Source organism: Sus scrofa, chromosome 5 (genome assembly GCF_000003025.6).
Source record: "Sus scrofa isolate TJ Tabasco breed Duroc chromosome 5, Sscrofa11.1, whole genome shotgun sequence".
Classification (NCBI taxonomy): Eukaryota; Metazoa; Chordata; class Mammalia; order Artiodactyla; family Suidae; genus Sus; species Sus scrofa.
The window spans coordinates 90,470,288-90,487,921 of NC_010447.5; the positions used below are offsets into that span (position 1 = coordinate 90,470,288).

Below are 17,634 nucleotides of genomic sequence, written 5' to 3' on the forward strand. Positions count from 1 at the left end.
CACTGTACTTGGGAACCCTACTATGAACTTTTGAGTGTAGACTGCTCTCCATAAAATAGCTTAGGCAGTTTGAATTTTTTTGTTAATGGCTGTAGCCATTATGTGCTGTAGCACTTGGATTTGATCCCTAATGCTTTGTAGTCTGACGGCAATCTCTAGACCCCAGAGCCCTGGGACTGATTCCAGCCAAACAGTCGGTCAGCTCTGGAAAAGAAAGAAGTTGCTGCCCAGATTGCCGCAAATGGAAATGAGAAGAGAGAAATGCTTATCAGGGTAAATAAACTCAAAGGCATATTATTAGGAAGGGGTTGGTGAGTGGACAGAAGGAGAAATAGGCACAGGGCGGGACATTTACTGAGCACTCACTGCTTGTCTCACACATTATTAGATGCTTTTATGTATTAGTTCATCTAGGCTTCCCTAAATCTGGTTTTATCGTGTCCGTTACTACAGATAAGGAAACTAAAGAGAAAGGTAAGGAAATTGCCCAGGGTCACACAGCAGGCATATGGTGATGTTTATTAACCTTGACTCTGCCAAGGTAGATATAATTTAGGTGAATTGTTAGGAGTGTCTGCTGTAGATCTATAACTGTTTGAATCAATGTACAGTGGCAATGGGTGATCAAGTCATCCTATTTTCTTTTCTTTCTTTTTTTTTTTTTTTTTTTTTTGTCTTTTTAGGGCTGCACCCGCAGCATGTGGAGGTTCCCAGGCTAGGGGTCTAATCAGCCTATGCCACAGCCACAGCAGTGCCAGATCCGAGCCGAGTCTGCAATCTACACCACAGCTCATGGCAATGCTGGATCCTTAACCCACTGAGCGAGGCCAGGGATCGAACCTGCAATCTCATAGTTCGTAGTAGGATTCGTTTTCTCTGTGCCATGATGGGAACTCCCCGATATTTCTTCTTTTAATGGTCACACTTTTGATTTAGAATGCTCTTGAAATCCTATAACGTAAAATTTTGCAAATTATTAACCACATTTGTTAAAAAATCTATCAAACAATACCGCATACTTTTTCAGGTATGTATATACGCATAAAAATATCTAGAAGGAGGCATAGTAGTCCCTGGGGAGAAACTTGGGATTGCGGCTGGTGGCCAACTGGGTTTTTGTCTAATTCATGCTATTATCATATTTTACCTGAAGAATGTATTCACATGTTATTGTTATAATAAGAAATAGTAATGTAGGGAGTTCCCGCTGTGGCGCAGCAGAAACGAATCTAACTCCATGAGGTTGCGGGTTCAATCCCTGGCCTCTCTCGGGTTAAGGATCTGGCATTACCATGAGCTATGGTGTAGGTCGCAGCTGCAGCTTGGATCTGGCATTGCTTTGACTGTGAAGTAGGCCAGCAGCTATAGCTCCGATTAGACCCCATAGCCTGGAAACTTCCATATGCTGCAGGTGTGGCCCTAAAAAGACAAAAAAATAAAAATAAAAATAAATAAAAATAAAAATAGTAATGTAAAAAGAGGCAACTTGAATGAAGACCAGCTGGGAAGCTGTTTAATAGTCCAGAAAAGGGAAGATTATGATCTGAAATAAAAATGACAGTAGAGCCGAGTAACTGAGCATGAGAGCTCTGATTCTAAACTGCTTGGTCTTGAATTTCTCCTCTCACACTCACCAGCTATGTGCCAGCTGGGTAAATTACCTAACCTGTTTGTGTCAAGGCCATTTCATCTATAAATGAGTATGCAAAAAATAGTGCCTACGTAGAGAGTTGTGATAATTAAGTGACTTAGTACATGAAAACCGCTTAGAACAGTGGTTAGTACGTTGTAAGCCCTCTAGAAATACTTGCTGCTATATTAAGGGAGACAGGATTGGGTTGGGAGAAACGGGAAGAGTGTTCAGTAACTGAACATGCTAGTACCTCAGATACCAAATTGATGCTGACTATCTTGTCAGGTTTTGTGACTCGTGGTGCTTGTACGACCACCGCTTCCTCCAGGTTGCCCTGTGGTCATAGGGACATGGAACATCGTAGTGATTCTCTGCTGATCCTGTGGCAGGTGCTGGAAGTTGCTTTTCTCATCGTGAGTTGGAATCTGGAATGAGATCATTATGTCACTTCGTCTCCTGTCCAGTTCTCTAATTAATAAGTTGGTAGCCATGTCACTTATCTTTAATGCTTAGGTATATATTTTCAATTAATAAAGTGACGATACCCATGTCAACCGATAGAAAATGCCTCTTCTCCCCTTTTCTTTTGCTTCTTCTATTGCATTTACAGTCTCTGATAAATCTGCTTGTCTGCGTAATGCTGTAGGAAAATAAGACAGGTCCAAGGAAAAACATTACCTCCCAGGGTCCAATTGTATGAAAACACAAAGATAAATGTCCCTCAAAGGGTAGTGCAGGGGCGGGGGTGGTGGGAGGACTCTGGCACACTGCCTGCTTCTGAAGTATTTCGAGGATCCAAGGAGGAAAACTGCTTTGAGAAGATACAAAAGACTGTGCGCATTGGTGTTTAATCTGTTGGTTGTCTCTTTGTCATTTTTTTCTATTCCATGTGAGAACACTGTAGAGAAAATTCTAGATGGCTGCATTCTGAAAAAACAACTTTCACTGAGTTAATGTTTCTCTTCAGTTTTGCCTACCTATCTCACCTTTGAATTTACTGACTGTTGAGTAATTGTTTACACCTTGGCATTATTCCCTTCAATTTTTAGGGCACTGATAGGATAATTGCTGAGTCTTCGGATACTGGCAAACATTTGGTTTAGCTGTTCTTCTCCCTTCTCTATCCAGTGTGTATCTATGCAGTTTTTTCACTTATTGTGACCCTAAATAAAGCTTTGATGGCATTTAGGCCTTTTCATCTGTGCTTAGGAAACTCTTCAAGCCTTTCTTGGAGTCTTAATTTGCCTTGTAGTTGCTTTCATTTGGGTCATAATCCAGCTCACTTTGCAGCCTCTTAGGTAGGTCTCCAGTTACATAATTCCACTCCTTTTTCGATGCTGGCCCGTATTCCAGGTCATAGTGCCTTTCTGCTGCCTCCCATGAGATAAGAAAGTGCTCCTGTTAACTATTGATTTTCTTCTTCTTCTTTGTAAACCAGGTGTATTAGTTTACGTGTTTCTGTTTTTTCCTGGATTTTTTTCATTTGGATATCAAAATATCTTACTATGTACTGATAAATTTGAAATTTGTTTCTTCCATGAGAAGATACTGATACTTTATGAAATTCTAAAATGGGCTTTGAAACAGCAACCCCTTCTTGAACTATCGTTGGCATACAGTAAACCGTAAGCATCTCAGATGCACAATTTGAAACGGCCTTTGGGTACTAACCTCAGTTCATTTCCCACAGAAGCTCCGGTTTAGGTCCCAGCCTGTCTTTCTCCTTGTCTTCAAAGCTCAGCCTGCGAAGGCCACTGTCTTAAGTCACTTTCCAGAATTACTCATCTTCTACCAAAGTCCATGTGCAGTCCCTCTCAGGCTTCTGTTTATTCCTCAGGTGAAATTACTGTGGTGAAACTCCACTGCCAAAGCCAGTGGGCATTTTCCAGTCTTCTCTTACTTTCAGATTCTTTATGACCTCTGCCACCATCGACCGTTCTGTGCCATGCCATCTTGGAAGTGTCAGCTTTCCTGGCCACACGGACGTGGTCTTCTGGTCCCTCTCCCACCACGGACATGGCCCTTCTCAGCCTCCTTCCTCCACCTGCTCCTGCAGTGAGTCAGTGTGTGCCGTGGCCCTGCCCTTTGCTGCTCACCTTCTCTGTCTCTGCATTCTCCCTGAGTGCGCTCGGGCGCTCAACTTGTTAGTCATACCGCGTGGATGCGGACAAGTGACAAGTGGATGGTTTCAGCTTAGACTTCTTTTCTGAAGTGAGATCCGTACACATAAACTGTTGGACATTTCTGCCTACATGTACCAGAGGCATACACATTTCCTGTTTTAAAAACTCACCTTATTATCATCCGTTCAAAACCTTTCTTTCCCTCTTCTACTCTTTGGCCTAGGAGATAGGCCTTCTCTATGGGAAGGTCACAGTGTTGGCTGGGGAAGAAATATGAATGCGTGACATAATCACAAACCAGCTTGTGTTGCATGTGCCAGTTTGGTAGAATGAAGCAGTGAAGGCCTCCGTGGGACTTACTCTACAGCTGTGAGGGAAGAGCACCCTAGAGACTGAATTCCTGGTGATAGGGAAGAGCTGCTGGGGGCAAACAGTATTCAGAAAAACGAGAATGTCCAAGTGAGGCAGGAGATGTCAGGAAAGCCCTTCGAGAGCCCATGCAACCTCAGTGCTTCACATCTTCAGTGGCTCCCTCTTTCGAAATGTCCGTGTGTTGGAAACTGAACTCTTCGGTTCTGGAGAAGCATCAGTGGAGAAGAGACAAGACTCTTGAGCTCATGGAGCGTATATTCTACCCAGAAGAATCAATGAATATGTAAAACATTAAGACCAAAACTTTACCTAGGAGTTCCCATGTGGCTAAGTGGGTTCAGAACCCGATGTAGCGTCTGTGAGGGTGTCAGTTTGAGCCCTGGCCTCGCTCAGCAGGTTCAGGAGCTGGCATTGCTGCAAGCTGTGGTGTAGGTCACAGATATGGCTTGGATCCAACTTTGCCGTGGCTGTGGCGTCGGTCTCAGCTGCAGCTCTGATTGTACCCCTGGCCTTGCAATTTCTATAGGCCACAGATGTAGCCTTAATAAGAAAAGAATATATATAACTTTACAAAGAGGTAAGTACCTGCTAGGAAATCGACACAGTGTAATTAACTAGAAAATGATAGAAGGTTGGGGGGCATTCCCTTAGACTTTCAGAGCTGTTGGTTGAATGAATAAATGAATCTTCCTCAGCACTGAAGAGAAAAAGCTTTAAAAACCAAATTGAACCATTAAAAGGAACCTGCAGAGTGGGTTTCAGGCACCTTTTTAAGACTCTTTCCAGCAAATCTGGAACCAGTGTTTCTCTGTTTCACTTTCTTTTCTTTGATGTCTGAGATAAGGCATAGACTTATTGGACTTTTTTTTTTTTCTTACCCAAATACTGTGTTTTGCTTGCGATGCTGAGAAAACAGAAAAATTCTGAGTGAGGAGACCCCTCTTTGTAGTGTCTGAAGTGGAAAATCCTTCTCAATGAACTAACTTTGGTCTCCTGTTTATCTTTAATGGTATCTCCAGATCCTACAGTTTCTCCAGCATGTGTAGAGAAAACAGAATTGTTTTATTTATAAGTGGCGTCCTAAATGTTTATTTAGGGAGTTGAATTTAGGAAGCCGGTTTCCAGGAAAACAGCAATAACAGAGACACATTCACATAAAGAGCTTATCTTCTAGTAGAAGGAAACAGATAATAAACAAGTAAACAAAAATAAAATGCCAGCTAGTGATAATACTATTACTCAAATAAAGAGGAGGGTAAGGGGATAAAAAGTAGTGGAGGAGCGATTTTAGAAGGTGACTCCTGAGAGGTGATGTTTGAGTGGAAACCTGAGAGCTTAGAAAGCACCAGCCTTGTGAGGGAGGGTCAGCTAAGAGTCTGATTTATTCAGCGGAGGGATAATTTCTCGTTTCCCCACTTTGCTATTTATACCACACCACTTTCACAAACATGACATTTAGACCAGAAAGGGAAGTCCATTTGGCCTATAAACCTCTTTTATTAAGGGGATTTTTTTTTTCTAAAGTTGTCACATCATCTTGAATAAACCAATGTCCTCAGAACGTGTATCCTCGGTTCTCTCGTTGGAAACAAGATCCTTAAAGAGTTGATGTGTCACTTATTTAGTTTTGCTCTAGAAGCAGCAGCATAAGAAAACAAAATACAGAACTGGTCCTTTATGGTCTCATTGACTTTAAATTCAGTGAAATGAATATGTTCTCAATGTGGGTAGAGGGAGGAAGGAGAAGGTTATTTCTGAAGGTTTCGTTCCCTAAGCCCCCATCTCTGCTCCACCATTGGAAAGCCCACAGCTCCCCTTTGGGGGTATAACTTTTCACATGGAACAGAGAAAAAGAATGAAGACTTGTTATCGCTGAAGAGAAGCCAGAAGCCATTGGTATTTAGTTTTCATTGTTTTTGGTTTCTGTTTGAAGAAGCTTGGTCTTGGAGAATGCATAATGCTGACCTGGGGAATTTCTGCTTGAGGTTTTCAAATGCCAGATGAGCTGACTGATGAGACAGAAATCTTTTCTTTAGAAGGCATTTTTAGAAGATAGAGTTTGAAGCCAGAGTCTGGGAGTTGAGTCCTATCGTGTGGTTTACAGTGAGTCACAGAACTCGTCTTCCAAGACACTGGAGGCCAGGCAGTGAGTCTGGTGTTTGGTGATTGCAAAACACATTGAAAATGTTGCTTATTGATTTTTATTGTTCTGATCATCATTGTTTTTATTCTCTCGGCGCATTTCTCCTTCTTCAACAAACTTTGGGCTTTTTCATACCACCTGTGTTTTGAGAAGTGTGTTCTGATTAATTCAGTACAATGAATATTTAAATTTGAAAAAAGTTCAATATTAAAAGGAGTTTAGCAAAACTGGTGAGGCATTAACTTAATCTAAGGTAGGCTAAGGAAAGAGCCAGAAAGAGAGCATAAGTCAAGAGTTAAAGGACTGTAACAGAGGGTAAGAAGAATGAATTCTGTCAGGCAGAACCAGAGAAAAGACTCCATGGAGAAGTGATGGCATAGAGAAAACTGGGTTACTTACACAGAAGTAAAACAGATGGAGCAAAGCCGTGGCCTGAGCACCTGTGTAGGGGCCGGCATGAGACAGGGTGGCAGGACGTCCAGGGAGGCACTTACAGTCTGTGTCTGGTAATTGTGGCAGCAGCCAGCATGTGATTTCCCAGTACAGCTGTCAACATCACAGGGCCAAGAGCAGGAAGGAAGGGCAGGTCCCCACAGGCCCAGTGACAAGGGCATAGGAGTGAGTGATAATAACAGCTCCTGGCAGCCATGGAGCAGCTAATCAGGACCAGAAAATCTAGCATGAGTAGCAGGGTCCCAGAAAGCTTTCGGCCATCAACCCATCACACCCACACCCCCATACTCACATGTCCCCCACTGTCCCTTTTGTTAAAAGTTATAGCTATTTATCAAGCATAGCTACTAGAGTCAGAAGACCTGGTTTGAGTCTTGATTCCACCATCTGTTGGCTGTGTGACTTCAGACAAATTTCTCCAACCCTCTGTAACAGGTCTGCTAATTGTGGTGCTCGCCAGCACAGAAACACGGGGAGGAATGAGTGACATCATGTGTAGGAAGTGCCACAGAGCCTGGAACATAGTAAATGTTCAATAAATGCGATGTGTGAAAATGAAACCAGTGCTGGAGCCAAACTGGGCCCACACATGAGATTCAAAATGGTTCCTATAATCAAGATGTGCTTGAACCTGGAGCAGGAGCAGGTCTCAGCAAATGCCACATCTCAGAGGAGATGTCTAGTCTGCCTGATTCAGGGTGAGTTTTTATTTTTTTTTATTTTTTATTTTTATTTATTTATTTATTTATTGTCTTTTTGCCATTTCTTGGGCCACTTCCGTGGCATGTGGAGGTTCCCAGGCTAGGGGTCAAATCGGAGCTGTAGCCGCTGGCCTATGCCAGAGCCACAGCAATGAGGGATCCGGGCTGCATCTGCAACCTACACCACAGCTCACGGCAACGCCAGATCCCCAACCCACTGAGCAAGACCAGGGATCGAACCCTCAACCTCATGGTTCTTAGTCGGATTCGTTAACCACTGAGCCACGAAGGGAACTCTCAGGGTGAGTCTTTAAATTGATACAGGGTTGCACTCCAGGTGAGGGTCGGGGAGAGGGATGCAGCATCTGGAAACCTGGCAGGTGCATAGCACACTGCCAGGCAGAGGTGTGAGCATTCTGGAATGGAGGGAGGGTATAGCAGGGGCCGAAACACACAGGCCAGGAATCCAAAAAACAGGGGCTGAGGTTTGAGTGGATCACAAGGAGGGGAAATCAGTGATGATCCAACCGAGAAGTCTGGATGTAAAATTCCAAAGCGGTGGAGGTTAGCTGAAAAGATAAGCAAGATTGAATGAGAAATCCTCAGAAAATGGGAGACTTGAGTCAGTAGTTAAAGGAGCAGTGAGGAAGAAATTAAATGAACAAGAGCGAATGTGGTTGGTGCAACAAGTTTCTGAAAGAGAGGGATCACGTGGGTAGTTAGAGTTAGTTTTGGAATGAAGGAGGCATTCTCTCCAAACAAGGAGAGCAAAGATGGAGAGAAACAGCATACTAGAGAAGAGGGAAGTTGAGGGACCCTTCGTCTGGCGATCTCAGTCAGAGAAGAATGAGACAGAGCAGTTTGGTGGGGATAGCGGGGGCCATGAGGCAGAGGCTTAAGGAGAAGGTGTCAAATGGAGATTGGGGAATTTGGTAGGAAGCCGCTTGGAGATGAGTCACTCCACCCTTGTGATTTTGGCATATCTGGAATGGACCTACCCAGGCTGCCTCAAATGGAAACTGAAAGTCGCCTCTGCTGGTGGCCTCAAATAGCAGAACCAAGCTCATCCTCCCCTGTTCCAGCGGACGAAAAGCACCTGCACCTGCTGTCCCCACTTCTACCCCACTCTCTCTCCTCCACACCCACTCCCCTCTGGAGACCTTGCCCTCCGTGGTCACCCTGGCACCTTGGAGGCACTGCTGCTTTTTCTCACCAAGAAAATACACACCTCTTTGCTTCTCGCTTACCCTTTCCTTATTCTCTCCTTTTCTCTGGCAAGAGACCTTTTCTAGGTGTTTTTTGAGTCCCGTGTTTCTCAGATGTGCATGCAAATCATGGAGGGAATTTTCCTACTTGCATGTCATAATTCTGGAAGTTCTCTATGGGGCCTGAGACTCTACATTTGTAAGAAGATCCTAGATGATGCCGATGCTGTGGGCCCTTGTGCCAAGTCCATGACACTTACCTGACTTTGTCTCACTGCATAGTTCTATTGATGCTATTTCTCCCACTATATTTTGAGCTAGTTGAGGGTGACATTGGTATCTTTCTTCATATTATATCCTCCTAAATGCCTGGTGCATTGTATTGTTGGTGATGCCCAGAAATATCTGTGAGATTCATCATAAAACTTCTGCTTATACTGGGCTTATCTTGCCTTCTCCCATATCTTTCCTTTATTAGAATCTCATCTCACTTCTGCTAAAGCATGAAACCTCAATCCTGGGCCCAATCTGTCACTAGAAGGACTCTACATACTAAAATGTTAATAATTTAAAGTATTATTTATCTCAAGAATATTTGAAAGAAGAAGATCCCTTGAGAGGTCAGAGTTTAACGTATACCTTACACCATAGTCTGTGCAGTGTTTCTTGTGTCCCTCTAGGTAATTAGTTTTATAGTACTTTGCTGAGTTAACAGCTCTCCTGGATATATTTGAACCATGGAGACGTGATCCCACTACAGAATGCTATTTAGAATTTTCATAATCTGAAAATCTTTTGTCATATACATATCAGAATTATATGGGCACTTATAATCCTTTTGCCTTTGCTTCTGAATAACCACCCACTCACCTGATAACCTGGAGGGGGCATTTTGTGATTCGGGCTTCACAACTTCCCACCTTCCTGCTGTCCTGGAGCTTCAGTGAGCATGATGATTTTAATTCTCTCCACGGTCCAGAGAACATCACGTAATGTGCTCAGACTTGGAAAATGGCCAAAAATAAAAATCCCTTCTAATCTTTCCCAGTGGAATTGGCATCTCTGTCCCACCCATCCTTCTCCTGAGGACTTGGGTGTTTCCTGCTTCAGTTTCTGCTTTTGAGAGTTGATGGACCTTGTAGTCAATATATAGCCAGCTGTCCACCCCTGGCTCCATGCCAAACAATTCTGATCCTGCTGGAAAGAGAGAGAAAAATCAGTTCATTTTATGTAGGAGGTCACTTGTTTTAATTGTCTTTATCATCCGAACTGCGACTTGCTGGAGGGACATTTCTGACCCTCTGTGGACCACTTCCTTCATCCAAGTGACTCTCTGCCCATTCAGTCCTCCAGCCTGTGCTTTCTCTGTGGTACATGCCTCTGTGACAGGGAGGCACTGGGTTCTCATGATGGGGTCCCAATTAACACTTAATCAGTAAGGACATATTTTTAAAAAGATTTTAATTTAATTTTATTGTATTTTTTGTCTTTTTAGGGTGGCACATGCCACACCCATGGCATATGGAGGTTTCCAGTCTAGGGGTCCAATCAGAGCTGTAGCCATTGGCTTATGCCACAGCAACAGCAACGCCAGATCTGAGCCACATCTGTGACCTACACCTTAACTCACTGAGCGAGGCCAGGGATCGAACCTGCGTCCTCATGGATAGTAGTCAGATTTATTTTCACAGAGCCACGACGGGAACTCCTTAATTTTATTTTTAAATTGTTTTATTGAAGTACAGTTGACTTATAATGTCTTAATTTCAGCTGTACAACAGAGTGGTTCAGATACATATATATATGTATGTTCTTTTTTTTTTTTAAAGAACTTTATTTATTTATTTTTTTGTCTTTTTTTTTTTTTTTTTTTTGTTGTTGTTGTTGTTGTTGTTGTTGTTGCTATTTCTTGGGCCACTCCCGCGGCATATGGAGGCTCCCAGGCTAGGGGTTGAATCGGAGCCGCAGCCACCGGCCTACACCAGAGCCACAGCAACGCGGGATCTGAGCCGCGTCTGCAACCTACACCACAGCTCAGGGCAACGTCGGATCTTCAACCCACTGAGCAAGGGCAGGGATCGAACCCGCAACCTCATGATTCCCAGTTGGATTCGTTAACCACTGCGCCACGATGGGAACTCCTGTATGTTCTTTTTAAAAATATTTTCCAATATGTTTTATCATAGAATATTAAATATAGTTCCCTGTGCTATACAATAGGATCTTGTTTTTTATCCAGTCTGCATTTGTATCTGCTAACCCCAAACTCCCACTCCATCTTTCTCTCCCGCCACCCATTGGCAACTACAACTTTGCTCTCTGAGTCTGTTTCTTAAAGGTTCATTTGGGTCATGTTTTATTTTAGATTACAAATATAAGTGATACATATGGTATTTATCTTTTTCTGTCTGACTTACTTCACTTAGTATGCTAATCTCTACTTGAATCCATGTTACTGTGAATGCATTATTTCATTTTTTATGACTGAGTAGTATTCTATTTGTGTATGTGTACTACACCTTCTTTATCCATTTATCTGTCAGTGGACATTTAGGTTGTTTCCATGTCTTGGCTAATTGTCAGTAGTGCTGCATGTATCTTTTTGGATTATATTTTGGTGTGGGTATATGCCTAGGAGTGGGATTGCTGGAATCATATGGCCACTCTATTTTTAGTTTTTTGAGGAACCTCCATACTGTTTTCTATGGTGGTTGCACTAACTTATCAGTATGGACATATTTGAACAGAGGGGTCTTCCCAGGCCCTTGAGCCCACTCCATGTTGCCAGCCATTCCCTACATCTCTGCCTAAATTGCATCCTGACCAGAGGACACCATCTCACTAAATAAATCATAGCTTTGGGATCTACTTTGTCATAGAAGCCTCATGTAGGCACAGTAAGATTTCTGAATGTGTCTCTTTCTCAGAAGGCTATGTATAGCCTCCTGCCCCGAACCACTGAAGTTTAGAGCTGCATGTCATGGATGTGGGGCAATTTGCCAACAGAATAGAAATAATTGAGACAGTGAAGCCTTCAGAACTCTCTCCTTTACAGCTTCCTTGCCTATCATCTCAGTCTTCCAATGTCCACCTTAGTTTTTATTCTGGCCGCTTTAGTAGCCATTTGCCCTCACACAAGACACATGCATCGCATCGTGAGCGAGGGGGAGGCTCTCACTCAGCCATTTCAAAGGATCTTTCTTTAAGAAGGAGATGTTTGGGGTCTGAAACCCAAGAAATTGTAGGTGGAAAATATCTCACAGGTGTGCTTGAGGGTGGCCGCCTAGGGGAATTACTGAGTCCAGAGCAAAAATGACCATGTAGGCTGTTTCAGAAATTAACTTAATGTGAAAATAGACGTCATCTGACTTGCTTAAGTAGAAGTACAGGGAGCATGTGGCCCCAGATTTGGCTTCAATTTCCCTTTGAAGTTAATGGGCACGGCAAGTGCTAGTCTCATTGTGGCCCTCGGAGCAGTATGTTTTGCATATACAGGACTTTGTAATGAGATGCGGTGGTTATTTATGTTTCGGTACTATTCCCTACAGACTGTAAAAAGGCACTTTGCTCAGCCCTGTCTAATCATTGCAGGTGTCAACACACTGAAGGTGAGTTTATGGGGCAGTAACCCTGCAGTTGTTATAAAAGAGCTTTTCCTGGAAAAAAAGATTTAAGCAATCATGTGAACTTCATTCTGACTGAGGGGGCCCCAGTGGCTTGATGATCCCCCAGTAACCATGTTTTTGTCAGGGTGGTAGTCAGTGTAGAGTGAGGCATAGGTGGGAAGGTTTCAGTTGAGGGTCATTTAACATATAGAACATGAGTCTCATGTTATCTCTTTCAAGGTCAAACTTAAATCCCTAAATCCGGTGTTTCTGTACACCAAAACACTCACTGGTCACTCCCTAAATTAAGATCTAGTTATTAAACATTTGCCAAATACCTACTAAATTCTAGATGCTGGGCTAGACTTTATAGAGTCAAAGATAAAAAGTTTAGGGACTTATCTTTAAGAGTTCTCTATCTAATTCTGAATCCCTATGCCAGTAATTTGTCTAGATGTGATTCACAAGCCTGGCTACTCAATGGACTCATCACTGTAGCTTTTAAAATATTGATGCTTGCAGAGTTCGTGGCACAGCGGAAACGAATCCAACCAGGAACCATGAGGTTGCAGGTTCAATCCCTGGCCTCGCTCAGTGGGTTAAGGATTCGGCATTGCTGTGAGCTGTGGTGTAGGTTGAAGACACCACTGGGATCCTATGTTGCTGTGGCTGTGGCATAGGCCAGCAGCAGCATCTCCAAATAGACCCATATGCCGCTGATGTGGTCCTAAAAAAAAAGACAAAGACCCCCCCCAAAAAAAAAAAATATATATATATATATATATATATATATGCTTGGCTCTCTTCCCAGATATATCAAATCAGAATCTCTGGGGCTGGGCTGCCAAAGCCATGTATTTAACAAGTTCTTAGGACAATTCCTATGCTTCCAGCCCTGTAAAACTCTGAAGATCTGAGTTTGGGGACCACTTACCAAAATAGCTTATTTAACACGGCAATACTATTATGTATGTTTTATTAACTGTGTTATATGTCAAGCTCATACAACCCAATCTAAAATTACTTAAAGAACTATTACTTCTTATAGTCTCAAAGTCAATCATAGTATTGTGTTCAAGCCTTTAATAAATCAGCATTTTTTAACCCTGAGTGCATTTTAGAATTTTTCTGGAGAGTTTTTAAAAAATGCTGATACCAGGTCCTCACTCTATACCAATTAAGTTAGAAACTTTACACACTAAGTCCTGGGTATTGACATTTAAAAAAAAAAATCTCTAATTGATTCTTATATGAATCCAGAAGAGAGACTCATTGGCTTAAATATTTGCTGTTGATGAGAATGAGCGAGCACAACTGTTATCTTCCTGGAACCAACAAGCACCTTTTGATAATTCCTTCCATTTGTATGGTTATCTTCAGTGTTCAGAGTGCTTTCGTCTGTCCACATAAATCTTGTAAACCTCTGCAAGAGGCCTTAGAGATGGTTTATGCCAGAGGTCAGCAAACATTTCCTGTAAAGGATTAGATAGTAAATATTTTAGGCTTCGTGAACCTTGTGTCACAACTGCATTAACTAGAATGGAAGCAGCCTTAGGCAATATGTAAATGAACAGGCATGGGGTGTGTTCCAATTAACTTTATTTACAAAACAGGTTGGAGTTGGATTTGGCCCTCAGGCTGTCGTTTGCTAACCCCTGGTCTAAACCAACACTCTAGTTTTACAGATGGGGAAATCGAAAGGTCCAATGGGTGTTGTGATTTGACTCAGATTTTATAGCTAGAAAAAGGCAAAAATATGCCTGAAGTTCAAATATTTAGACTTAAAAAAAAATCAGTGAATAGTGTTTTTAAAAATTCAAGCATTGAAAAGAGGGTTTTCACTAACAAATCATTATAAATCAACTCTAGTTCGATTTAAGAGAAAAAAAAATCAGGGTCTTCTCATTCTTGCCTTCTGTGTTTGTCTGGACTTAACTGTGTCTAGGTGACCTTGTGCATGTTTATTACTCTGTCCCTACTGCAAGCTCCTGGAGACTAGAGCTTGAACTTGTTCAGTGTTCTGTCCCCAGGGGCAGGGTGCAAAGTAGTGCCCAGTACCTGTCAGTGAATTGAATATATCAGAGCCATGCATTTGGAGCTCAGTTTCATGTATTTATCTCAAGACAGCCTAACCCTGGCTAGTTCATTGACTTCCTTAACTAACTTTTGCTAATATCTAGCTTTACTAGCCAAGGGCTGGTGCTCTTTGTAACTTCAAATAGTATTTATATAATGACAGAAAAAGTCACAGTGGATAAAGCAAAGGTCAAAAGTCTAATTATTTTTTAATACATCCACCTTCATATTTGCCCAGAAAACTATAAGAAGTCACTGTGAGCACTCTTCTTCCTGATTTGTTTGCTCTTCACTTTTTCCCTCTGTGCAGCATGCAGGACACTCCACGGGCAATGTGTTTCTCTCATCTGTTACATCCAGAAGCGCCCTCCCACCCTCACTGCCCCTAACCGCTGTGCAGACTCACCAGTTTGACCTTGGGAGGTACTGTTTACAGTTGGGTGAACTTGGGACTTTCCCTTTTGAGTCAAGCTGAGCAAATGGACAAGAAAACCCTGCAGAACCTGTTCAGCGATTTCAGACTGTAAGCAAGCAGCTCAGAGGGAATGGGGGTAGAGAGTACTTTATGACCCCAATTAACGTCTTCTCTCCCAAGGTTGTCAACACACCAGGCTGAGCAGCAGCCTGAGAAAGTGGCTCGCTTCCCAGGCAGGTTTGCTGGTTGGCCTCCAAGTAACACCACCCTGGGTGCTTGCTTAATGCAGGTGCAATGGGCTATCATCTTATGTCTTTGCCTTTTCAAAACTTGTTTTTCACACGCATATATATGCCCCTTCACACATTCATAGTTACTAATATCTCAGTGTGGAAAAAGAGAAGACAGAATGTTATGGTCATATGAGGGCAAACATCTTTCAAAAGGGAACTCATACTGGGGAAGACTGGGTCAAATGCTTGGGAAATAAGTGAGGAGGACAATTTAGCCATCAAATCTACGATGTGGCTCTAATGTCATATCATTTGCATGGCCACTGTACAGAACCACATTATTTGACCTTTAAAGTTTGTACATTGATAAATAATTTGAAAGATAGCAAAAAAAAAAAAATGTAGTTCTCAACTTCTCCCTGTTGACAGACATTTGAGGAGAAAGGACACTGCATGTATATGTCATGGAATGAATGCATGAATGACGCTTACATTTTTAAATAATGAAGATTCCTGATGAGTGGAATGGATGACACCTTTTATATGGATTCCGAGAGGAGGATTTTCTGTATGGAATGGAATTGCTAGAAAGTGGTGTTTGAGTTAGGGCTTGAAGGATGGATTTCCACAGTAGAGAGGAGGGTTAAGACCAGACAGACCAAACTGAAGGCTCAATCAACAGGGGCATAAGGGAAGTGCCATCTGGCTGGAGCAGGGCATTTTTTTCAAGGCATGGTGGTGCCTTGGTTGCAGAGTTAGGTGGAGGTGGCTGTGGGAAACTGAGTAATGGTATGGTGAAATCTCTGGGCCTTGGTTCAAATCCCAGCTCTGCTACTCTCGAACTATAACTTGGGGAAATTAGTTTAATCTCCCTGGACCTCAAATTAGTAAAATTGGCTAATAAAAGTGTCCGTCTCATGGGTTTCTTTGATGATTCAATGTGATAATCCACGTTAAACTCTCTGTGCGATGCTTGGCACACAATAAGCACCCAGTCAATAACAGCTACTACATTACGGCAGGTCCTGAAGGTCCTGGGATTTATAATTCCCCAGACAAGCTAGTACTCATCTTTCTTAGTCATTTGCTTGTGACCTAAAAAATCTCTTTGCAGACTACCGCTTCTTTCCACTCTTGTCTGTGATTCTTGTCCCCATCTGGAGAGCTGTTCCATGGGCTCACAGTGGGATACTCTGAGAGTAAACATGATAACTAAACATCACGAGTCAGGACTTTGGAGCTCTCATCCCACTGCTATGCCTGACATGTTCTCCGTGCCTTTGACTGTCTAGATTTTACGTCTATAAAATGGCCTTTGATGCTGATACAGAGAGTGAATCAGTATCACTCCACCACCATCTTCCACTCCCTGAAAGGTATAAATGTCTAAGTAGGAATACTATATCTCTTTGGGTACTTTATTGCATGTGTAATTCTCAACTAAGAATTATAAAAGAAAAAAAAATTGGGCTGGGAGTATTCAAAAGAACCCGCAGGATATCTCCTTAAAGAAAAAGTTTATAAAAGAAACTAAAGCCCAGATGGTGGATATAACATGCAGAGCAGGAGATCTGATGCAAAGGGAGGGCTCCTTGTCCATCATGCTAATCCTACTTGCTGATTTATAGAGGTATTGGCTGCTTTATCTTCCTAATAATTAGGACCTTCAGTGAGGACTGAGAGTAACTCTCATTATTGGGTCCAGAAAGAATTATGCCAAGTAAAGACTCTGCAGGAAACATCTGTTATGCAAAGTGCTGCCTTCATAAGTAGAGAGACCCCATGGACAGTGTTCCCTCGCCTAAACTGGCGACATATCTGAATTGCCAGAGTATCTTCCGCCAGCCTCTATGCAGGGGCTGCTCCTTTGATGGGCCGTGAAATACCATTTAGGAGATGGGTTCATGTTTTCTTGTTGTTGATCCTTTCCCCTCACGGAGCCTGAGCCTTGGAGGGTTTGCTCTTATGCCATGTGCTCAGAAAGGTTTGCTCAGCCTGAGCCAGTCCATTGCTGGTTGCTGTGGCCAGAGTGTGCTGACTTACTGCGGTTTCCCTGCAGTGCCAGTGGGATCTTTTTCTTCATTTCTGTGCCTGAGAAGCAGTTCTTCTGGAGTAGCTTTGTGTGTGCTCCTCCATGAGTTTGCATGGCTGGATGGTGGATTGGGGATGTATGCATCCCACTCTCCCCCCTTGTGTCTGAGCCGTTGGATTTTACCTTCCAGGGCAGTCATAGCTTGGCTGAAACCCAGGGTGTCCTCTTGAGAGTCGGCTACTCTGTCCTGTGCTGTTTGGAGAGCCTGGAAAGTTCTTTGGGAATCTTATCAAATTGTCTGATGAGAATAGTGGGAGCCTGTTTCCCAGAGCCAAATTGCCATTTTCAGCATCATCATTGCTTTTGGGTTTCCCTTGTTAAAAAGAAATGTAAGACAAACCTACTCATTTCCAGAGAAGCGTAGACTTTGGTAATGATGGTTCCAAGGAGCTTCACTGAGTAAATACCAGTCCTCCCAGGCTCATGATGCAGCTTCTCTGTTGACTTTGAACCTGAGTGAGACCAGGTAGTTTTATCATCTCCCTCTCTTCCTACCCATCCCTTCTTTCCTTCTGGCCCCCGTTCTCCCTGACATTTCTGATTCACAGAGGGTGGCCAGGCAGTGCTCCTAAAAAGGAGTTGG

At 42.8% G+C, this 17,634-nt stretch overlaps 1 long non-coding RNA gene across 1 annotated transcript; it reads right to left on the reverse strand.

The window, feature by feature from the left end:
* On the reverse strand, window positions 4,639–10,156 carry LOC110260820. Its single transcript, XR_002344327.1, has 3 exons — window positions 9,501–10,156; window positions 6,671–7,238; window positions 4,639–6,409 (listed from the first exon to the last, which is right to left on the reverse strand). It is a non-coding gene; the product is annotated as an uncharacterized LOC110260820 (long non-coding RNA).